Raw genomic sequence first — 25,839 nt, forward strand, 5'->3', positions numbered from 1 at the left:
TGCAAATTGGTGGGAAAATGTGGGATACAAATGCTACAAATAATAACAATAAAGCTTTTGGAACTTTTTCATATGCAGCCATCCTGATTAGTAAGAAATTGTAGCACTGGTCAGGGCAGGATTGAATGGAATACAACTGTTTATTGTAATGGGTATATATTCATGTGGATATACGGGGGAATTTCCCTTCAGTGCCGCCACTGCAGCTGAATGATACATGGAACATATTTATAAAGAGAAGGCTCATGTAGTTATAATATTGAATGTCCAGGAGTCCTGAAGGAGATATCTGAAATGGAGTTCTGTAGAACCCTTAGTCAAGAACAATCAACAACATAGATAAGTGATTTTGACTTTGTAAAGATTGATTTGAAATGTACCACACAGAGATTCACTACAGGGGCATTATATCAAGACTTTATTGAACATGTGTGGTCACTGTTGTGTGGACTATACACACACAATTATTTTTATTTAAAAGAAACGGCATACTGTTTTATAGTGGTATACTCAAGAATGTATGCAGAGACAAATAGAAGCTTAATTTTGAGCTCACATTTTATTCTGCCTAATTAGAAAAGAACATTGGTGCCATAGTCAGCTGAGAGCCACCACTTTCTACACAAAAATTATTCTCTGTTACACGACAGGGAAAATGTATCAGAAACCTTGGTTGTCAGGGCAGGATTAAGACACAGACAAACTAGGCATGTGCCTAGGCCCAAATGTTTTGGAAGAGTCCCTCCCAGATGCACTAATTCGATGGCTCCCAAGGTCAATTTTTGACATGATTCGCCAGCTACTGGCTCAAAGAAGAGCTGGAGAGGAGAGACAGGAGTCATCACTGCTCTCTGAGGTGTGTTTATTCTCCCTAACCCATGTCTACTGTCCTACATTTGGCGAGAGAAGAAAGTGAGCAGGGCTTCTTACCTACTGCTTCCTCCTCTGCTGATTTTCTGCTGCACTCAGAATCAGAGGAGAAAGGGAGGCATTTGTGAGAATTATAAAATGTATTTATATTTTGAAGGGATGACCTAACATACATCTTTGGCTAGGGCCCACCAAAAGGTTAATCCTTCCCTGGCACTGGCTTTCATCCATGATACATATGAAGTACAAATATAGCATGAACAATTTTAAAAAATGGACTTTTAAAAGGAGGTGGTTTTAAAAAGGGAGGCAAGACACCAGCTACAATACAAAATTCAAAAGGAATAACATTTAGGAAACAAGAGACTAGGTTGGTGGATCAGTACACATAGAAGTCTAGTGTGAAATTCCTGTGGCCAGAAGATGTTCCTTAGGCAAGTTACCAATGCTGCAAATGTAGTGTTCACAGCTGCAGAAGGAAGTCTTACCACAGAAAACAGCAGCATGCCGTGGGTAATCTTAAACTTACTTATTGTCCAAGTAAAAAGTATATGTACAGGGCTGTGTGCAAACTTTAACCTGGGCAATAAATGAACAGAGGTATTCCTAGGATAGAGGTGGGGTGGGTTTGGACTTACCAACAAACTTTTGTCTTGCAAAACATATATGTAAATTTTATCAAAATGTGTACATCAAATTAGCAAGTGTAAATATATACAGGTATTTTCACTGGGGTAATTTTCTAAAGTTTGAATTTTCCATTTGGAAATTATTCTAACTTAACCACATGCTTGTTGCACAAGCTAAGCTGATCTATGCCAAAAATTGCCCTCACAGTGGTCAGTCTCAGGGTGCACATGTACTAGATTCTGCAAAGAGCAGTGGTAGGCAGGTACTGGCAATGGACTTTCAATATAATATGTGAACTTTCAAGGGAGGGTGCTGTGTTCTAAAATGAGGGAGTGGGACATGCAGTTGCAAATGAAGACTAAGCGCACTGCAGCACAGTAGATATTAGTTCCCATTAAATTAGAAGAAAGGAGGAGAAAAAGGTGAAATTAGGTCTTACCTGCTAAAGCGAAGATTCTTACCTGTAGCAGATGTTCTCTGAGTAAAGCAGGACAAATGTTCTTACATATGGGTGATATCAATGGTGCCCCTACATAGAGACACCTGCTCCCAAAGCAGCGTTTCTAGAAGTTTGTGGCAGCATCCACCAGACATGTTCATGTCTTCCTACCCAATGCTCTCATACAGGACCAAGGCTGTCTAATGTAATAGCTAACAGAATACAGTTTCAAGAGAAGATGGAAAGGTATGTAAGAACATAAGTCCTGCTGTCCTCAGAGAACATCTGGTACATGTAACTTCACTTTCTCTAAGGACAAGCTGGGCATTATGTGTTACATATGGGAATGTCTAGCCATTAGGCTCTTTAAAAGAAAAATAGGAGAATTACACAATATGGCCTGCAACAAGCAAGGCCGAAGAACTGTTTTTCCTTTTTTTTCCTACAGCAGCCTGGAACAGAAACAAAAAATAGAGTCTGGGGGAAGGAGTTGGATTCTAGACCCCAAATAAATGCTGAAAGACTGTCTGATCGAACCAGCTATCCTGTCAGGACTCCTGCTCAAAACAATAGTGAGATGTGACATCACAACTTTGCAAAAAACTAATAGAGACAAAGGAGATTTCAGATGGGCTACCTTTGCAGCCACAGCTCTGACATTATGAACCGTGACATTACGCTTTAAAGTCAGACCAGCCTGGCTATAAGTGAAGGATATGCAAGCCACTAGCCAAATGGATAAAGTGTATATACTGATGGCCACCTCCATTCTGTTAGGATGAAAAGGGAAAAAAAAACCCTAGGTGGACTGTTTATGGGTTTTATTCTGCTCCAGCTAGAAAACCAAGGCCCTTCTGCAGTCCAAAGCACAGTGCACTTTCACCAAGATAGGCATGAGGTTTGGGGAAAAATGTTAGCAGAATTGACTGGTTAAGGTGAAATTCTGACACTACCTTAGGAAGGAACTTAGGATGCGTGTGAAGAACTACTCTGTCATAGTGAAACCTTCTGTAAAGTGGATCAGCTACTAGGACCTGGACATCACAGACTTTGTGGGATGAAGTGACCACAACCAAAAACAAGACCTTCCAGGTCAAGTACTTCAGATGACAAGTATCATGTGGCTCAAAAAGAGCTTTCATCAGTTGAGTATAACACCTGACTGATGGCTTTAGCAACAGCAAACCCCTCATGAACTGAACTAGAGACTGTACAGAGATGGCCTTGCCCTCCACATGGTGATAAGTGCCAATCGCACTAAGGTGAACCCTTACAAAGTTGGTTTGGAGGCCAAGCTCGGAAAGTGTAGAAGATATTCAAGCAGTTTTTGTACAGGACAGTAGAAAGGATCTAGGTCCCTGCTCTCACAACAGATAGCAAATCTCCTCCACTTAAAATTATATGATTTATTGGAAATGGAGGTCCCACTAGGAGATGCATGAGATTTGCATGCCACAGATGAGGCAAATGTAGGGCCACTAATATCATCAAGAAAGAGTGATGGGCCATCCTTTGCAGAATCCTGCCTATCACGGGCCTAGGTATAGAAGTTCTTTTCTAGATCAAGGCTCTACAAGAGCTTCTGATGACCCTGCCTCACCTTTGTTTCTCAATATGGTGGGTAAATTTTCAGTTCAGCTAAAACAGGCTTGGGCAGCCAGTGTTTCATAGACCACCACCTGTGAAGAGAGGGCAGCCACATCAAAGGACTTCTTCAGCAAAGAATGCATCATGTGATCCTGAGAGTCATAAGTATATAAGTATTGCCATACTGGGACAGACCATAGATCCATCAAGCCCATCATCCTGTTTCCAACAGTAGCCAATCCAGTTCAAAAATACCTGGCAAGATCCCAAAAAAGTACATTTTATGCTGCATATCCCAGAAATAAGCAGTGGATTTTCCCTAAGTCCATTTTAATAATGGTCTATGGACTTTTCCTTTAGGAACCCGTCCAAACCTTTTTTAAACTCCGCTAAGCTAACTGTCTTTACCACATTCTCTGACAACGAATTCCAGAGTTTAATTACATGTTGAATGAAGAAAAAGTTTCTCAAACTCGTATTAAATGTACTACTTTGTAGCTTCATTCTGTGACCCCTAGTCCTAATATGTTTGAAAAGAGTAAACAAACGATTCACATTTACCCATTCCACTACACTCATTATTTTATAGACCTCTATTAAATCTCCCCTCAGCTGTCTTTTTCCAAGCTGAAGAGCCCTAGCCGCTTCAGCCTTTCCTCATAGGGAAGTCGTCCCATCCCCTTTATCATTTTCATCACCCTTCTCTGTACCTTTTCTAATTCCACTATATCTTTTTTGAGATGTAGTGAGCAGAATTGAACACAATATTCAAGGTGCAGTCACACCATGGAGCAATACAACGGCATTATAACATCCTCATTTTTATTTTCCATTCCTTTCCTAACAATACCGAACACGATTTGCTTTCTTAGCCACCGCAGCACACTGAGCAGAGGGTTTCAACGTATCATCGTCGCCGCCTAGATCCCTTTCTTGGTCCGTGACTCTTTAACGTAGAACCCTGCATGACGTAGCTATAATCCTGTTCATCGGGTTCCTCTTTCCCACATGCGTCACTTTGCACTTGCTCACATTAAACATCATATGCCATTTAGATGTCCAGTCTCCTAAAATCATCTTGTAATTTTTCACAATCCTCTTGCAATTTAACAACTATGAATAACTTTGTGTCGTCAGCAAATTTAATTATCTCACATGTTACTCCCATCTCTAAATCATTTATAAATATGTTAAAAAGCAGCGGTCCCAGCACAGACGCCTGGAGAATCCCACTATCTACCCTTCTCCATTGAGAATACTGACTGCCTCGTCTTCTACCGGGATTGTAGCCTTCTTGGTGAATGCAGTCACTAACATGTCCAGAACAGGTGACCATCAAAGCTCCTTCTCTGTCAGAGGACCAGATAGAGCCTTACCACAAACTATGCAACTTTCATTCCCGCATCCAGCATGGCCCATTCTACAGCAATCACACCATTCAATGACTAGCACAGAAAAGGGCCAAGAAGAGCGTCTTAATACCTGCCAACATATCCTGAACATACTGAAGGAAGGATAAGCACAGGCAGCTCCTTGTGACTCTGGGCAAGTCACTTAACCCTCCATTGCCCCATGTAAGCCGCATTGAGCCTGCCATGAGTGGGAAAGCGCGGGGTACAAATGTAACAAAAATAAAATAAATATGGACATTTGAAAGGGTCCTTCCTGTCTTTGATGCACACCATGAATAAAGCCTTTTCCATTTAAAAGATCTACTAGTGGAGTTTTTCCCTTGAGGTTAATTTCTTGAACTTGACTCAACATAGTATTCAATATCCATCAAGCCTTGCTGAGTTAGAAGTGTGCCCTTGTATGGAATCGATACAGGAGGTTGTTGCATCAATTGCTGAAAGCAAGAGAGACAAATCTGTATTTACCAGTATGGTACTATCAGAATAAACAAACTGAGATTTGCCAAACCTTTTGGATCATTTTGGAAAACAGCAAAATGGAAGGACATATATAAAGTAATCGATTTTTCTAGGGAATTGTGAATGCATCCTATCCTGACGCTATTCAGTTGGGAACTATGGCAAAAAGAGCAATAGTCTTCGATTGCAAAACAAATTCCACAACAGCTCTCCCAATTTCCATAGAAGATTTCAAGCCACTGTTGATATTCAGGGAACATTATTGTCGAGCTAGCTATCAACTAAGTTTGTGGGCCAGCTTGTTTTGCTCTCCCAGGAGGTAAGTGACCACCAAAAAGGTTCCCATATTAAGGGCTATCCTCAATATATTCTTAATTTCCCAACATATTCATCAGGAACCTGTGTCCCTCGTTTGTCAAAATGGAACACAGAAATTTTATTGTATGAATTTTAAGTATCCAATTGCTGATCCACTTAATAAAATTCTACAAGCATAAAGAACTGTCCTCAGCTTGTCGACTGATATGTAACTGTCACTCTAAAAATGCCCAAGAACTTTTGTAGGCAACCTAAATGAGCACCCCAACCTATAATTGTATTTATTGGTTAAGGTCAAATGACGTTGCAGGCATAGAAGCCAGTATGGGTGCTGTGGTGCTCGAGCACCTCCAATATTGAGCAAATTCCTTCACTGTGTCCAGGGAGAGGGTCACTTCCATTGGATTTAGAATCCCCCATTTTGAAAAGTTGGCTCTTATGTTTGCAGGGGATGAATATAATCTGTCCTTTGAGAAGGTTTAGAGGATCACCCCCATCACTGAACAGCTGCTTTGATAGTATTAGTGATAACTGATGCAAAAACAGCGTGCGTCTGGTAACGCTATACAAATGTTAATAATAATAATAATAAAAACAGTTAAGTATGCTGATTGTACAGCAAATTTAGTTGCCATTGTGTTTATCTTAAGTGGAACCAAGAGTAGAATGTGTACCACTGTTGCTATGTGTCTGAGCACATATCTGTCCTGCTGAGGTTTGATTCAATTAAGATAATTTTGTCACTTAACTCCGTGGCAGCTCTGCCCTGTGCTGTGGCTGTTGGCTTATGATTTAGGGCTTCTACAAACTCCAGAAATTGGGGGGAGGTGGCAGGATTGTTAACAAGTATGTAATAGATTATTGTCAAAATGTGTGAATACTTCTGTTTAATGATTTTTCAATATTGGGTACCTTATGTTGATTTTGGCAAAGAAAGGTATCCTTCTGAATTTAACGAAATTTGAGGCATAATTTAATGATTCTGAAAGGTATCTGAGCACAAGAACATCATCCTCAAAGGTGAAGAGTGTTTAAAAATACCTGGGAACCAACTTGGAGATTCATGCCACACTGGCACAAAGTGGGTTGCTGACATATGCATGGAAAAGGATTTGTGGAATTGGTTGTCACTGAGTGGGGGCACGGAGAGAGGTGAAACATTGTGTATGCACTTAAGCATTATCTAATGATAACTTTAGTGGCTGGTGTAAGAACCACCAGGGAAAACTCAGGGATAGCTGGAGGGGAGGAAGAGAGGAAGGGACTTGGTTTGGGGGGTGTAAATAAAAATACAAAAAAAAACCCCATTTCTTTTAGCTGTTGTAGAATGGATTTTTGCAACACAAATGGATTATTAGATCAGATCTATACCATTTTCATTCTATAATAACCATATTGTAACTATTGTTTTCTTGTAATAAACAATTTGGGAGGGGGGGGAACTAGAGAGAGAACTAGAGCTGATTTCAGGACGCTAATCATGAATCCCAAAACTATTTTTTGATTTCTAAATCCTCTGGCAAGGAGGCTTGAACTCTGGAGAGCATCTTCTGAAAATTAACCAATTATCTAGCTATAAGGAGATGAATATTTACTCATGCTTTATACTGCAGCTGCAACTCATTTTGAAAAGCTTGAGTTGCAGACAGACTGAAAGGAAGGAGAAATTAGGTCTTACCAGATCATTTTCTACCCATTACTCATTCCCAATATTCAAGAACCTATGAGATCTTTGTATCCATCAACCAGCAGGTGGAGTTAGAGAACTGAAAACTAGAGAGCTGCACGGGAACGTGGTTCGCGGGGATGGAGGCAGTTTCTACGGGGTTCCCACGGGGATGGAAGCAGCTCTGCGGGGTTCCTGCGGGGATGGAGGCAGTTCCTGCGGAGTTCCCGCGGGGATGGAAGCAGTTCTGTGGTCTTCTCGTAGAAGTGTAAGCTGCACCTGCACCAGCCTCTCATCTACCGAACACCAATTTCTTTGAGTGCTGTCTTCTCCTCCTCTTCTTCTTCCTTGCTTTAACAGCACAAATGTGGAAAGTCTTCCATTAAGGAGGTGGTAGAGTAACAAATGATGATGGAATTCAAAATGGTGTGGGATGAACACAGAGGATCTCTAATTAGAAAATGGAAGTTATGTAAAACCTAACCTTAAATGGCTGCATATGTGTGGATGTGTCAAGTGACGCTTAGATGGCGACTCTGGCTGTGATGAACTAGGGCTGATACCGAGCAGACTTGTATGGTCTGTGTCTCATACACGGCAAACTGGTTTAGGATGGGCTGGAAAGGGCTTAGACAGCAACTTCAGTGGCTGGAACATGAGGACAGTGCTGGACAGACTTTTACGGTCTGTGTCCCACAAATGAGAAGACGAATAGACTGGAGTGGGCTTCAACGGCAATTCCAGTAGTTGTAACATAAAAATAGGTCCAGATAGACTTCTGTGGTCTTTGTTCCAGAAACACGAAAGAAAGACCATAATCAAGTATATATCACACTCGTTGATTTAATGATGAATTGATCATGTGTGACTATTGGCAGAGTGGATGGACCGTTCAGGTCTATTTGCTGTCACTTAGTATGTTACTATTAATCCTCTTTGCTACCAGGCTGGTGCACAGATCTCAGCTCTGACACAGGCATGAGAATCAGATGTCACCTGACCTACTGGTGCATGCATGTGGCAACCTCTCAGCACACAATGCAAGTGAATCGGAGCCAAGTCTTACATGTGCGCACCAGAGTGTTCCAACTTCCGTTCCTTCCTTGCCTACAGTGCTGTGGCTCAAATCCAGAGAGAGACTGAGGGAGCTGACTGGAATTTTCTTTTATGTACCATTAAATTCTTACGGGGATGGGTGGGGATGGGTTAAATTCTTGCGAGGATGGGTAAGATTCCAGCGGGGACAGGTAAGATTTCTGTCCCCATGCAACTCTCTACTGAAAACTGAGCTAAGACGTATCTCTCTTGGCACCCAGTCCAGCTCCTCAATATTTAGGTAAACAAGTAGTAAAGACAATACTCAGACTAAACACAACATTAAACAACTCACTAACATTGCTTTCAATTGGCTTTTGGTTCCTACTAATTTATCTTTTTACTAATTTGTCTGGGCAGTGTTCCTGCAACAAGGAACTATTAAGGATGTTTGCAATATATCTTAGGCTATTGTTGATTGATTTTATTTTGAATGAATGGATTTGTTTCTTGTTTGAATGGGGCATTTGCCTACTTCCCTATAATTTTATGGAGTTCTTCAAGATAGTACTTTATTTTATATTCTTTTTTTTAATTCTTTATTTATGAGTTTTTAAACATCAATCACAAGCACTACATCTTGTTAAGAAAAACAGAAAAGAAAATCAAACTAAAGTATCATCATCAAAAGGGAATAAAACAATTCAAATTCTTTCTTAGACCACAAAAATGTGAAAATCAGGGGGCAGGTAAACATAAGGGGAGTTTAAATCGAAAGTAAATTTATAAGTATATGGCCTGGATCACATCGCATATATATATATATATATATATATATATATACTGTGAATTACATGATCTAAACTTAACACTGGGTCTATTTGTTCACTTTCGTCAACTCTATGAAGGATCTCAAATGTTCTGGTTCTAGAAGAAGATACTTATTATCAAGGTATCGTATTTGACATTTACAAGGATATGCCAATAAAAAACTGGCTCCTAAAGCTTTGACTTCGTCTCTCATTGCCAAGAAGGCTCATTGACTTTCCTGAGTAACCTTCACAACATCTGGAAATATCCAGAGTCTTTCACCATAGAACTGTTTAGCAATAGTTCTAAAGTACAATTTTTTAATCATATTTAAATCTTGTCCGAAAACCAATGAGACAAGAAGAGTTCACCTTTCGAAAATCCCATCATTAGAATGTTCCAAAAACGCTGATAAATCCTGTAGACCGCCATTCCCAACTTCTCTCCTTTTAGGAATTGGTAAATAAAATATTTTATTTATAGGAGGTATTAGATTTGGTGAGACAGATAGGTTTTCAGTCAGATACTTTTTAAACATACCTATAGTGTTTATTTCTGATGATCGAGGAAAATTAAGAAACCGGAGGTTCAAACGCCTGTTATAGTTCTCAAAATTCTTTATTTTTTTATGAGTTATTATTTTATCCTTAATTAATAAATCCATTTTAGTAGCCAAAGCAGATATTTCTTGTTGAACCTGTGTTTTATTTTGCACAGTTTCTTGTTTCAACGTTTCAAACGCAGTTGTTAATAAATCCAGTTTACTCACGATAAGCGACGTCTCCTGAGCAGCTTGAGTGACTGTAGAAGTTAAAGTTTGAATTGCAGCCCAAATAGATTCCAGTGTAGGCGCCATTCGAGAAACAGTTTCCCCTTTGTTGTTTCCTCCCACGGTCTTGGGGGTGTCGCCGCCGAACAGAGAGTCTGGAGCTATGGATACTGAAAGCTCCTGGACCTCCGAACACTCCCAAGCAACAGCGGGGCATGGCGGTGGATTCACATCCGGCGAGGACAAAGTTATTTCCAGTCCCTGTGGGTTGGGTGCTCCTTCACCTTCCCCCACAATAGGTAAGCTCAAGCCGGTCAATCGCGGTATACTTGTGGCGTATCGGTTGATCGTTGCCTGTACTTGCATTGTACCTAAAGCTGTCGGCAGAAAGCTTTTCACAACGCCCTTTATTTTGGTATGAGGCATAGTCAAAAAATAGGAACAATTCTTCAAAGAATAAACGAAAGGATTCAGACACGCTCCGACTACCATCAAGCCTGGTCTGCCAACTTGACATGCCCCGCGTTTTCCGACTTATTTTATATTCTATATTATAAACTGTTCTGGCTTGCTTTGCAAATAGTGATGGTATAGCAGTAGTAGTAATAATAAATGATAAACCTAACACTAGCCAGGCGAGCAAACATGCGTGGACCTCTCATGTCTGGATGTGTAGAGATCAAGAGATATGCAGGAAGCAGCATCCAAGGTGACAGTCATTATTTGACCCATTACGTCACACTAACTAAACATCTCAGAAACCTCAGGTGGGCCTCTGGAATAGTAGGAAGGACTAATGGAAAGAAAATGATCAGGTAAGACCTAATTTCTCCTTCCATTACGTAGCTTCCCACTATTCCAGAACCTATGGGATGTTCAAAAGCAATCCCTAGAGTGGGTGGGATCTGGTGCTGCCACCCTAAGGACAGAAGCCCCAAAACTGGCTTCTGAACTCACTACAATATCCACCCTATAATGCTTAGCAAAAGTATACAGCAACCACCACCTCGCCACCTTATAATATTCACCAGAGATTTCGCTGTATGCATCACAGAATGAGCCCGCAAGACCAGAGGAACCTGCTTCCATGCTAGCAAATAAACTGGTACAATAGTGTCCTCCAGCCATTTAGCAATTGTGGGCTTGGAAACCATGAGGACAAGCCTCTATCAATAAGCAAAATCTGATTTGAGAAACTCATTCATGACTTCCAGATATCTAAATGAGTTCTATTCGCATATTGAGAAGCTTCAAGAAAGAATACTGAGACTGTCTTCTCTGCAAAAAGACAGAAACTCCACAGAATGGTTGCTTGATATGAAATTATTATTATTTATTGCTCTTGTATCCCACATTTTCCCACCTATTTGCAGGCTCAATGTGGCTTACAAAGATCTGTTATGGCATCACCGTAACAGAGAAGAGATACAATTGGTGTTATAGAGGGATGAAAGAAGACAAGAGAATCAGGATATGCAGCTGATACTAATTTCAGAAGAAAAGGACAAACACACACAGGGAGACCCCTAACTCGAAAAATGAGAAAGGGATACCAACAAAAGAGCCTGAAGCTCCGAAACCCTACATGCTGATGTAACAGCCATCAAGAAAGCTGTTTTTAGTATAAAATCTTTCGAGGCGGCCTTCCAGATTGGCTCAAAAGGAGGCTTCTGCAGAGCATGAAGGACTACATCAATGTTTCACTCTAGACACGGCGTACAAAAAGGAGGCCGCAAGCAACCCGCTCCCCACAAGAATCGAATAGCCAGATGAGCCACAAGAGACATCTTCTATAGTCAGCCTCTGAAAAAGGCCAAGGCTACAACATGATCTTTTAGAGAATCCAACGCCAATCCTTTCTGAAGGCCTGACTGGAGAAAGGCTAGGATGTGCGTGATCTGAGCAGAGAAGGGAGAAAGTCCACGCTCAGAAAACCAGCTCTTGAATGTCCGCCACACCTTCACATACGCCATGGATATAAAGCGTTATCAAGCCTGAAGCAACATAGCAGTGACCGAATCAGAATAACCATTTCATTTCAATCGAGCACTTTCAATAGACAAGCCATAAGACCAAAGGAGCATGGATCCTCCAGGAGCACCAGACCTCACACTTCAGTGGGCCGTGTACCCACAGGTGGAGAGGACCCCCGTCCAGCACTCAAATCAGGTTAGCGTACCACAGCCTCTGCAGCCAATCCAAGGCTACGAGAATCATTGACCCCAGTGCAAGGTGATTATTTCAACACGTGGCATACCACAGGCCAAAGAGAGAAGACATGCAGTAGACATATCTCTGGGCCAGGGCTGCAGTAAGGCATTAATCACCATCCAGTCTGGTTCTTTCCAACAGCTTGAGAATTTGGGCACTTTGGAATTCTGTTTTGTTGCTATCAAGTCTAGAAGCAGAGAATCTCATCGGTCCACTATCAGCTGAAACATCTGGCTGGATATTCCCCATTCTTCCAGGTCCAAGGACTGCCTGCTGAGAAAGTCCACCTCTACATTCAAAGACCCAGCAATGTGAGTTGCCAACAATTTGAGGAGGTCCCACCTTGCTTGTTGATATAAGCTACCACTGTTGTATTCTGGGAGAAAACTCAGACCGGGGCCCTGCCAGAAAGAACTTCCACACTACCCTGAGCTCCAAGCAATTTATCGACCACTGAGTCGCCTGTTCGGTCAATGTGCCTTGTGCCAGATGAAACTTGTAATGAGCTACTCAACCAGACTTGGTGGTATCCGTTGTCACCATCTCCAATTGTGTTATCGGAAAGAGGACTCCAATGGTCAAATTCCTGAGCAACAACCACCACCGCATATTCCATCTGGCAAGAACTATACAAGGAAGCTGAAGATCATACTTCTCTTACACCGGAGACCAGCGAGCTGAGAAGAGACACCTATAAAGTTCCATATGAGCCCTTGCCCATGGCACCACTTCCATTGCCAACGTCATTGACCCCAAAACCTGGACATAGTCTCAGACCCTGGTCCTGCTATGACTGAGGAGAAAATGAGTCTGTTGAACCAGCTTTGACCTCCTGCACTCAGTGAGAAAGATCCTCTCTCCCGTGCTGTGTCGAATAGAATGTACAGATACTACAGTGTATCTGTACTACAGTGTATCAAAATTGATCACCCAACCCGACTTCAAAAAATGGACAACTGTGTCGCCACCACGCTGTCTGAACAGAACAATGCATGATGTGCCAGTCAGAGATACGAGTGAACTCTGATTCCCTGGTGAAAAGGAAGGTTGCCAACACCACGATAACCTTGGTAAACGTTCTCGGTGCCATGGAGAGACCAAACGGCAAAACTATGAACTGGAAGTGATGACCAAGCACTGCAAAACATAGAAACCTCTGATATGGCACCTGATAGGAGATCAAGGGTGGTGACAAAATTCTTCCACTTGAATCGAAGCTATGACTGCTTTTAGTGTTTCCAAGCGAAAGCAGTTCCCCATAAGCCTTAGAACAGGCAGCAGTTTAGTTCTAAGGCTGGATAAAATATGCCTTCTTTCTTTGAGACAATGAAGTAGATGGAGTATTTGCCTTGTCCTTGTTCAGCATAGGGAATCGAACAATCGCCCAGAGAATCAGCAAGGAATCTATGGAAGCATGAACCTTGATCGCCTTTGTACCCTTTAAAGGAGACCACAAGAAGAGGAGAGACAGGGCAGGAGAACTTCAACTTGTAACCACTACTCCCGAAACTCCTGAAGACGTCCTCACACAAGAGGAAGAGAAGAACCAACCAGCCTTGCATCATTGCAAAGAATGAAAGGCATTGGATGCCCTAGCTGACAGAGAACTTCTGTCCACACGAAAGCAAGATTGGTATGCCTGAAAGTGGGACTTCTGGCTAGGCCACTACAATCTGCTCTCTGAAAATCAGGATCGAGAGCACCCTGAAGACGGATGACCAGAGGTTTTGGCTTATACTCCAAAAATCACTGTGGCTTAGTTTTCCCCAGTTCTCTCACCAAATTAACGAGATCTTCTCCAAATAGTCACTTGCCCCAAAAGGGCAGTTTAACTGTTACTTTGAAGCATCACCGGCTGCCCAATGCCATAGCCAAAGCTGCCAACGTGCCATGATAGCAAAAGACATCTGAAGGCTGTTAATCCGTAACATGTCCTAAATAGCATCTACCAAATAGGCCAACCCCACTTCCAGCTGGGAGATATGGTGTGCATCTTGTATTGCAGACTGCTGATACCATTTCAGGAATGCTCTTGCTATGAATGAGCTTCACACTTGTCACTTGAAGGCCCAAAGAAGCCACTTTCAAAGGCTTGTTTCAGCAAGCCTTGTAGCTTCCTATCCTGTAGGTCTATTAGGGCAATACCCCCTACCACCAGCAAGGTGGTCTTCTTAGTCACCGCCGTTACAAGGGAGTCTACCCTGGGAAGATACAGTTTTTCTCTCCTCCTGATCCAATGGGAAGAGATTAGCCATGGTGCTTCCCACTCTCAGCCCTGTGTTCAGCGAGACCCATCCTGCTGTAATCAGGTCCTGAATGTCAGGATGCATCGAAAGGCCTTAGAAGAACCTCCAAGTCCCCTAATGATCGATGAAAGTGGAACTCCTGATGCCAAAGCAGAAGGTGCCTCAATGGAAAGCATCACCAGTGCCTCAGAAAGAAGAGTACAGGAGAAGGATGTGACTTCACCAAGCACTATGGCTGCTTGAGTAGTGAGCTCTCACTCCTCACAGCGTTATATGGCGATTCCGCAGCATCCAGTGACATCTTCTGCCTGTGTTGAACAGCAGAGCATTGGTCAGTGGCTGAAGCTCTGTTCTGCGATGAGTTCACGACCAGATTCAGTAGATTTATCCCAGTATGCCTTTGCAGGCAGGTCAACCGCAAATTACATAGTAGGCTAAGAGAAAACGGCCCTACGTGAACTGGAGCAGTCTGGGGGATCATCGCCTCGGGATTTGTTTCCATCAGGCGATAGCCGCTTAGTGACTGAGGGGGTGCCTTTTTCCGAATTAAAAGACTGGCTTCAAGAAATCAAGAAGGACCTTAAGTCTATCCGGTTCAGACCTCGCAACATTGGGAGCAGACTTGTGCAGCGACATCTCAAATCTGGGTAATCAACTGGAGGAGGCGGAGAACTGACTTGATGAGCAATCGGAGGTGGTGGGCTCCTTGGACCGGCAAGTTGCAGATATCCACCTCGGCCAACAGCAGCTGGCAGAAAAGCTAGATTTTGGAAAATATCAGCCGCTGGCGAAACCTGCATTTACAGAGTCTCCCAGAAACTACGGCATATCTAGACTGTGAATCTGTAGTTCAACGAGTGGTCAGCTACTTGTTATCGAATGCTGGGTCACCAATGGATCCTAATGCTATCTTATTAGAGCAGTCCAACAGTGCTTTGGGTACAGCACAGAATAATCTGTCTAAGGATATCATTGCCTGTTTACAAGATTTTAAGCTCAACGAACGTGTTTTAAAAGCAGCCCGCCAAGCCAACTACTTCCAATGGGACTCATACAAAGTGGAAAGATTTGGCCTCAGCTACACTCAAATGTTGGGCTGACCTGAAACCTGTCACTTTGAAGCTCCAGGAGCTGGCCATTCACTACCGATGAAGGCATCCTTTTGCCCTTGTTTTCTAAAAAGATGGACATAAGCACCAAGTTAAATCTCTGTCTGAGGGCCAGAGGGCTCTTCCAGAGGGGGGCCCGATGGCACCAACAGCAGCTTAGAGTTCAACTCGACCCACTCCAAGCTTCAATTCTCACCCTAAGTGGCAAGGGGTGAAGAAGGGACATTAACGCCTGAAACGCCAGCAATCTCCTGGTCAGCTCATTTGATGTACTTGAGCCCTCTTGCTTTTGCCAGCAGTTGTGCAATGTTTGAATGCTTATGGCGAACTGCATATTGTGTAACACTGCTCACTGCAAATGATATGGGGTGGGCTGTCTAGATTCTTGCCGTGCTATTTGTTTATTCACTGGTTATTGAGGTTTCTCAGTTCAATGTTATTCACTGTTTTTGCAGTGTATGCTGTGGGTGGGAGTTTAGGACATGCTTCCTTCATTTGATACCTCTCCTCTCGCAGGTGGGGGGTCTCAGATTTATGAAAGAGTAAGGGAAGGGACGCCAGGAGGGGGGAAGTTATGGAAGCACTGTTAAACAAGTTGGGGGAGGATGTCAGAAGGGAGGATGGGGGGAGGACTGGGCATAGGGTTAACTCTGATATGTTTTCTTTAATTTTTGTTTACATGTCTGACATAGCGCTCCTGAACGTCAGGGGGTTGAATACTACTGTGAAGTGGCTGCTCCTTTTTTAGGAGTTGCTTCGACTTTACATATTGCCCTGGTTAAGGAGACACGTTTAAAGTCAGTACATGAATACTTAATGTCATCATTGTAAATATCCTCTCCTCTATTTTGCTTCTGTGATAATACTAAGACTCGGGGGGGGGGGGGGGGGAGGCAAATATTGAAGATTACCAGGGACAAAGGGGGACTTTTTTGCTATTGATTTTCTCCCTAAGGGGTCAGAAATATACTTTAGTAAACATATATGGCCCTAATGCAGACCATGAGGAGTGTCTTAAACATCTAGACCAGCTACTTTTGAAGCACAGGGAGAATTCTCTATTATTAGGAGGAGATTTTAACGTCACTCTGAACCCTCAGCTAGATAACTCTGCAGTTACGGTACAATACACAAAGCGTGATTGTGAGCTGTTACATACATTTCTCGCATGGTGGCAGCTGCTAAATCTTTGGCGGAATACCAATCATGTGCAGCGGAATTATACGTATTTTTCCTACATACATAATTACTCCTCTCAAATTGATTTTTGGCTGGGAGATGCCTCGATTCTTCAACTTGTTCGCTGTAACTGAATAGTGTCTTGCACGTGATCAGATCATACGCCGGTTCAGATACAGCTACATTCTTCAGCATCGCGAGCTCCACCACACTGGCATTTAGATGATACATTGTTATCAAATATGACATATCTCGCAGCTTGAACGTAATATTAAGATTATATCTAGTTGAATGATAATGTAGAGGTTTCATCAGGTATTTTGTGGGAAGGCCTCAAAGCTATTATGTGTGGAGACCTTTTTGCATTGAGGGCCCATGTGCAAAAGGAACAATTTCTTGCAGAGGATCTAGTTCGAAAGAGGTTGGTGGGATGGAGCACCCTACTTCACCAACAGTCTCCTCAACTTCACCTATTAGATCAAGTGCATAAACTTTGACAGGAGATACATGAGTTGTAGCTGGCTGATATCTCCGAACAGCTTCAGCGGGTTCGTCAGCTGCAGCTAGTAGACTATTGGCCCACAAGCTCAAACAACAGGCTAGTCAAGCGCATGGCTCTAGCCTTGGAGATGATAGCAATGAGGTGCATTCTGATCCTGTCAAGTTGCAATCCCTGTTTCAGCAGTTCTCTAAAACGCTCTGTACTCCAGATATTCATACTTATGGAGATTTTATTTCTATCTATTTAGACCGTGTTGCTCTTCCCAGGTTATCAGAGGGAGCCTAACAAATGCTTTCTTGGCCCATAGAACTTGATGAGATTCATCAAGCGATCTGTGCACAGCCCCCTGGTAAGGCTCCAGGCCCCGATGAATTTACTAATAAATTCTGTAAGATCTTTGGTAGGCTTTTGGCCCCATTGCTCCTACAGGTGTTTAATTCTTTCGATGAGGGCCAACCACTCCCAGAGACATGGAACTTAAGCTGATAAGAACTACATAATTGATGATATTTACCAGGTTCAGGCAAGACTGTTATAGTAGCTATTTCCATTTTGGGGGCTCATTATAAAATCTTTATCAAGATTTTAGCCTCTCATTTGCAGCATTATCTTTCACTCTTGATCCATGAGGACAGGGCTGGTTTTATGCAGGGGCACCAAACCTTCGATAATATACATAGAGCTCTTCACCTTTTACACAGTGCTCCAGCTAATGGGACCTCTCTGTGCCTATTATTACTTGACGCTGAAAAGGCATGTGCTAGGATGCATTGGCCATTCAAATTTGCTGTTCTAGATAGGGTTGGCATCAATGGTCGATTTTCTCACTGGCTTCACCTCATCTATACAGCTCTCTGTGCCACTGTTCGGGTTAACAGCCAATGTTAACCTCCTTTTCCCTTGTTTCGGGGCACGCAACAAGGCTGTGCACCATCTCCGCTTCTTTTTGCGCTGCTATCAAATAATTGGATATCTGTATCCGTGTACACCCGGATATTAGGGGTCTGCAACATGGGAGGTTGAGTCTCGGGTTCTCTTTTTTGCTGACAACATACTTTTAACATTAGTGGAGCCAAGTATCGCTTTCCTGGAAGTCCTCCATCTTGCAAGAGTATGAACAGGTCTTGGGCTTCAAGATCAATATGAGCAAGTCAGAGGCTTTGAATATAAATCTCCCTGACCAACAGGTGGCATTGTTGCAGTCTTGTTTCCCATTTCACTGGGCACCGCTATATATTCATTATCTGGGGCTCAATGTGACTCGACATCTGGATGATTTATGAGGTCAATTTCCCAGCTAAGATTCATGAGCTGTTCTTGGAACTGGACAGCCAAGAGAGCTTGATGCTCTCCTGGCTTGGGCGCATTAATGTGGTCAAAATAATCCTACTCCCCAAAAAACTTTATTTATGCCACTTCCTATTTCTTTACCTGAAAAATGTTTTCACAGCTTACAGTGCAGGGTTTTTGCGTTCATTTGGAAGAGGACAACGTGGGTGCATCATGCGATGATGTACCAATTACATGTACAGGGAGGGGTAGAGTTCCTTCCTTTTTTATCTATGATCAGGCGGAGCATTTCAGAATTTTAGCAGACTGGTTTCATGGCACAGATTTTGTTAGATAATTATCCACTGAGAGCAGTACCCTGGTTGCCCAGTTGACGTTTGCGGGAGATTATCCGAAAGGGCCAAACATCTACTTCAGTGGCCTCTCCCCACATGGAGTAGGGTTCATGAAAACATTTTGCCAACTTACACGCATTTTTTGCATATGTTTATTCATTTTGCCTCACAATTTGTTCCAGGGACATTGGACTCTTGTATCACTCCTAGGAGGGTTTGGGTCTATGTCAGCTTGGACAGGTATTAGAAGACGAGGAGTTACTCTCTTTTGATGATGTGTGTGAGGAGTATGGTCTTCTTGCCTCTAATTTTTCAATATTGTCAGCTGCAAGGTTTTGTCCTACAAAGAGCAAGGGGGGAACTGGACTTGGTTCAGACCCTTCCTGAGCGAGTGATGGCTGGTGGAGGGAGGAGGGGGCGTTTCCAGGTTATATACGGCTCTTCTCTCATATTACAAGCCATTACCTGGTGAAGTGGAAGAAAGCATTAGGTGTATCTTATGAATATATACAATGGGAGCGGGTGTTTAAATCTTTACTTAAGGTTTCTATATCTAATATTTTATTGGAAAATGGCTATAAAATACTCTATTGCTGGTATTACACCCCCTACCGCTGGCCAAGATGTTCCATTTGGGGTCAGCTCTGTGCTGGCATCAATGAGGGCTAGAGGGGGATACGTTTCACATTTGATTGGCCTGCCCTCGTCCCCAAACATTTTGGACTAATATTTTGAAATTTGTCTTAAGCTTAAACAAGGTTTCTTACCCCATGAAAATGGATAATTGCCTTACACTTTAAACCCCAGGGAGTAAAATCATCTATCCATCGTTTGGTCACACAAGTTTTGTAGACAGCAAGCATGTTCTAGAAGCATCATGAAAACAGCCCACTCTTCCTGGTCTCCGTATGATTCTGCACAAGTTGGACTATATTTATCTGATTTCTTAAATTAACAGCCTTGCATACAGGTTATATATTGATTTATCATATTTGGGACCCATAAGTGCAATTGTCCTCACCATCCTGACTGTTCATTACTTAGTTCTTAAATGTGGTTTGTTTGTTTTTTTGGAGGGGAGAAGGGGACTGGGGGAGGACGAGTCAGAGGAGGATGTACCTGGGACTCAAGTTAGCTTTTGCTGTATATCTATTCGGAGATTGTTCCATAGATGCCATATGGTTTACTTTGTCTTTTTCAATTAAAAAAAAAAAAGTACAGAGCTCCTCTTTATGAAAACAACCTCAGTACTTTCGGGTCATCACCTTCCACAGGAGGGATCTCTTGCTCCTCTGACTCCTTCCACGATGGCTCCTCTGAATAGACCAAGGCCACGTCAGATGAGGAAAGAGAAGTAGAGATCCACATCTTCCCACTCTTGGAGGTCTAAACAAGATCTCTTAAGAGCTAGAGGAGTAGCAGGGAAAGAAACTGAAGCACCTTACAGCAACTTCGACTATCCCTGCTTCAGTCAAGCCTGGTGTAAGAGCAATATGAAATCCAGAGAAAACAAAAAGATCCCAATGCAGCTGAATGCTCTGTCAAGAGGTTGTAAAATGGAAGCTGTGCTTTGCACATGCTCAAAGGCTGCTCCTCACTGCCAGCTGACCTCGAGAAAATGGTGCCCATTCCTGTGCTCTCCTGCATCAAACTGCACACTGGCCCTGCTGGCATATTGGGATGCTATGCCAAATCCAAAGGCGTGTTTTGTCTGTTTTCTCTGTGACCTGCAGAATTCCATGCTTGCAGACAGTGCAACGTCCTGATGACAGTCGATCAGTTCCACAGCAGAATACCACCTGCCTCTGTGGGAGTCACCATTCTTTCTTTCACAAGTGCTGCACCATGTGGTCACAAGCGGTGAGGATCCCTACCCTACATCAAGTAGAACTTGCAGCCCTCCAAGTGGTTATGAGTAAAACTTCAGTTGGACTTACCACTGCCAGCTGCTACCCCAATCTCTGTCTGTCCCACTGTAGGCGCAAACCAAGCACTATGAAGCACTACATGAGTTCCTATTTAACAAAGATTTATGGGATTATAATACATGGCACTATCCAGCATTAATAATCTGACTTCAAAAATGAGACTCAAGCTTATTCTGTCCTTCAATGCAAAGCCTAATTGCTGAGCTGCGACCCTGCATATAGACAAAGACTGCTGTCAAGGGTCCCAATATGCTAGAACAAGGTTGTTATCAGCATCGATGTCATGGCTAGAACAGCCAAGGACTTTTGGAATTTCCCTTGCAGCTGGAGAGACCCTGTGGCTGGCAAATTGCACATTGTTTATGAAATCCCAGCTTCGTGTCAAGGTAACCCCATCAATATGGAGCCAGTGAGAAAATGTTGGGTCCCCTGAAGTCATAATAATGGGGATAACAATTTTGTGTGCATACCTTCAAGGCCAGAATATACATTAGTACAGCTGCAGCATGTGATTTCTGTATAAAAAGGGGCTCTTATCTGAGGCAAAAGGCTGCTGTGTTAACATTCCATCCAAGGAGCAGACTGCGCTGAATCTGATAGAACAACTGAGGAGCACACTGCCACCTGCTAGAAGTCTGCATCAAGCTGTATGTGTACTCTGTACTTTTGTATAAGTGTTGTGGGCTCAGTGTGACTTTTCACTTAGGAGTTAGGGATTTATGTGCATTTACTCTGAGCTGTCTCTACAATAGGACTTCCTGTGTCTTTATTCTTGCCTTCTTTGCACATTATCTTTGCTGCTATTGCAAACAAATGCAAAATATTTTTATAATACTGGGTTGCGGAGTTAAATCTTTCTATTATTTAAGGTGTAGTGAGCATAGATCTAAGGGTAAGAAGTAAAACATTTGCTTCTAACACTTCACTCACCAACGCTGGTATTACAGAGACCTTGCTAAGTGTTAGGTACCCCAATAACATCCCAAAAAGAGTTGTACCTGTATGTGTCCACACCCTCCAATAAACCTCTTTCCGTCTGTGTTTTTTTTTTTTTTTCAAGGTTGATGTGCTAAAAAGGAGAGCTTCAGAAGAAACAGCAGAGAGATGAAGGGAGGGAAGCAGCAAATTTGTAGGACACCAGAGACAGGGATCTGATGACCTTCAGATAGGACTCTGCAGACTCAAGCCACCTGCAAAGCTCAACTGGGAACCAGTGCACCGACTGGTCCAACAGCAAATCATTCAGAACCATAGGCTGAAAAGTATGTACATCTACCTGCTGGAGATAGAAAATACTAAGGAGCTGGACAGGATGCAGAGTCTCAGCTCAGGTTTCAGTTCTCTATCTCCATAAGCTAGTTGGTAGACATAACTATCCCACAGGTTCTGTAATAGTGGGAAGCTCCATAATGCAAGAAACATTTTGATCAAGATGATCAAGGAACTTGAAGTGCAGAAATTGTGTTTTAAATATGTAGGAATATGGGTATATGCATTCCTTAAAACCAATGATGCTAAGCAATCACTTCATTTTTTTTATTGTTAGCAACTGCAGAGTAGTGACTGATGAATTCATTCTGAACTTTTCTTTTACAAAAAAATCTGTTCAGTGGTTGAACAAATAGTATCTAACACATTCCCTCTACTTCTTTAAAAATAAAAAAAATACTTGGAATAAAATTTTTTATCCATCTTCTACTGTGACATATCTTCTACAGTGTTTGTTATCAAACATGAACAGGTCTTTTGATGGAATAGGTGATGCTGTGCTACAGGAAGTTGCTGAAAGTTACTAGATCCAGGTTTTGTTTCTTGGTGTTTTTTTTTTTTCTTTTTTAATCCCTTATTCTTTGCCTTTGTGATCAAGGTCTAGTACAGTGTTTCCCAAGTCCAGTCCTTTACCCCTTCCCAGTCAGGTTTTCAGGATATGGCAAGGGGTACTCCAGGAATGGACTTGGGAAACACTGACCTAGTAAAATGATATAGAGACAGCTGGTATCTCAGGTACTGAAAATATGGCCTCTTAAGAGTGAAAGTAAGCACTTCAAGAAGATTGTTGTTCAATGTTATCTGAAACCAGGAGCAATTATGGTGGAGCAACTGGTGGAGCAATTATGGATTAGGGCATCTCCTCGACCTTCTCCCCAAACAGATTTGCTCCTGTATATAGAGTATCCACAAATTTATTGTGTCCAGTATCACAAAAAAGCCAGAAGCTTTCAGCCGACCCATTCTTGAAGCTATTCCAATTGCTACGTCATGTGCATTATAGGCCAATTTGATGTCTGGCACACTCATTCAGCTCTTTAATTCTAAGACAGAGTTTTCAAATTTATTATCCTTTTTGAAGAAGAAAGTGGTTCAACTTGAATTTTTCAAAGATCAAACAAAATACTGCATCAATTGAATGTCACAACAGCTGTTCTTTACCTTAACATTGTGTTCTATTTATTTGAGTAGACTTGAAATAGCATTAAAATACACATGGTGCTACAAAAGCTGATTTACAACAAAAGAGAATTGAGAGAGACCACATGATGCAGTGAGAGGGAAAAGATAGGTCTTCCTCCTCTCTGGGGAGCCCGCATTATTTCTACAACACCTTCACCTACCTTTGGTAAAGCCATCATGGCCAAATAGATAAAGGGGGGGGGGGGGGTGATATGCTTAGTAAAGGGCTGAGAAGTGGCAAACTAAAATCACGGTAGATGGGAAGACTGAGGATTTCATGATAGTGGCTGGCCCCCGCTTTCACTGAACAGCAACTTTAACAGATTAATGAAGCTGTTGGGCAGGTACTACAGTCCCAACTGGGGTAGTTGTCTGGACAGCTGGCTAATCTGGAACAGTTTTTGGCTGATACTAACCGGTAAACAGGTGAGCTGGAGCAAAGGGTGTCACAGATAGAGGACACGGCTCCTCATACTGCTGCAACTCTCACCGCACTGAAAAAGCAACTTTATGAACAGACGGAGAAACAGATGGAGAAAAGAGACAACCTTGAAAATAGGTCCCGCTGGTGGGGGACATGACACATATATGGTGGACATGTCCACATGCGCAAACTTATTGGACAACAGTCCTGAATTTTTTTGCAGAGAGTAGTATCAATAGACTATCCTCGGCAGCTGGACTATTGTCTCTTACATTTTCGAGCACCTGGGGTTAATCGAATAATCCACCAATTTGCCACTCAGGTGTTCGTGGCAAGTAAACTGATACTTGCTGCAGCCTGGAAAAGACCAGTGCTCCCGGGTCTGCAACATATATTAGCTAAACTCAACACTATACAGCTGATGTCCAAACTTACAGCTATAAGGAAAGGGCGATTAGCTCAGCACCATAAAATATCGGATTTGTATAACACATGGTCTGCCACTCAGAGTCCCTAGTGAAATCACAAACAGAAGCAGATGGGAAAGACGCGGTGGGAGGGAAGGGGGGCAGGGGAAAGGGGGATTTTGTTGTCTTGGAAGTATGCTATACTCTGTGGTACAGCTTTATCTTTATGTGGGGATGTTGTCTTTGAAAATTAATAGGTTACAGTCAGTTGTATAACATAGAAATGTAACGCAGACAAGTTATTGTAATTTACTGAAAAAATTTATAAATAAATACTTCAAAAAAGAGAATCTCAGCTTAAAAAAGACCTCTATGTGGACTATGTTTAAATTCTAATTTCTATTTTTGAATGTATAATTCCTTTTGTTTATTAATCTGAATTTCTTGTCAAAGATTTGAAATGCAAATAAAATTAAAAAAAAAAAAAAAGAAAATAGATCCCGCTGCAGCAATTTGTGGATGGTTGGATTACCAGAAAAATATTGCAGAGTGGTCCTTGCCCACCATCTTGCAGCGCTGGCTCTCCTCTGAATTTGCTCTGACAGTGCGGGGCCATTGTGCTTCAAGCGGGCCCCATCACATCATTAAGATCCAAGATGGACAGCAGAGGCCTAGAGTGGTGATGATAAAAGTACATAATTACCTACGCACGGTGGAGATAGTTCATGGTTTTGCCAGAAAAGGGACAATCTTAATTATAAATGAAACTCAAACTATTCCAGGTTTATTCAGTGTCCCTACAAGTACAGAGATGGAAATTTACTCCATTGTGTGCAACCCTCTATGAGAAAAATGTCCAATTTATGTTGCTATACACCATTCTAAAAAGTCTACAGAAATGGCCACTGACAAATCTATGACACTATTGAACAAGCACAGGATTGTCTCTTAGCATCTGTACGATCCTGGAGGACACTTGAATCTGGCCAGTTTGTTTCTGGAGTCTCACACCTTTAGTGGGCAAGCATTTTCTCTATGCAATTAGTTTGGGGCAAGTTTACTGCTGCAGGTTAAGACTGTGCTCAAAATATGCTGTTTCTTATGGCATGATTTCTTGATGTCTTAACCCGAGAGTGACGTGGATAACCTTGCACATGGAGGAGCGCGAGTCCCCATTGCAACTCGCATGGTTTTCGGTTCTCAGCTACATCTATATATGCAGCAGAGAATGATGTGGATGCTGGTGGTTGGGAGCACTGAGGGGAGGGGAGGGGAGGGGAGGGGAGGGAAGAGAGTAGAGGAAGAAGATGGGAGATTCCATGGCAGGGTTTGCAGGAAATTACGTAGCAATGTTTGTCAAGAGAGTGTAATGTTTTGTTATATGGATATTGAGGAAGATGTTAGAGAGATATTACTTCTCCTTGTATATTGGCATGGGATGAATAAAGCACTTATGTGGTTCCCTACTATATTATTTCCAGGTGTGGAGACTGGGCACCCTGAAAGACTTGCATTCACTGTAAAGCAGTTTTGGATCTAGCACCTGTAATATCACCTCCTGAAATGTGGGCAGTGTCACCTCATCAATTAAGAGGACCAAAATATTTACAGCCCTCCATCACTGTGGCAGCGATGTTGCTTCTATTCAAGAGACTCGAGTCACTGATGTCGAACACAAAAAGCTTTAGAGAAACAGGGTACGGGAGGCGTTTCTGGCCTCCTTGGGTGCCAGGAGAGGGGGTACTGCAGTGCTTTTTAGGAA

General features: G+C 42.4%; 1 protein-coding gene across 1 annotated transcript in view; it reads right to left on the reverse strand.

Moving 5' to 3' along the window:
* The window catches only part of CRAMP1 (cramped chromatin regulator homolog 1), a 615,140-nt gene that overhangs the window by 351,117 nt on the left and 238,184 nt on the right, over window positions 1-25,839 (reverse strand).

This window comes from Microcaecilia unicolor, chromosome 8, assembly GCF_901765095.1.
Source record: "Microcaecilia unicolor chromosome 8, aMicUni1.1, whole genome shotgun sequence".
In the NCBI taxonomy this organism is placed as follows: Eukaryota; Metazoa; Chordata; class Amphibia; order Gymnophiona; family Siphonopidae; genus Microcaecilia; species Microcaecilia unicolor.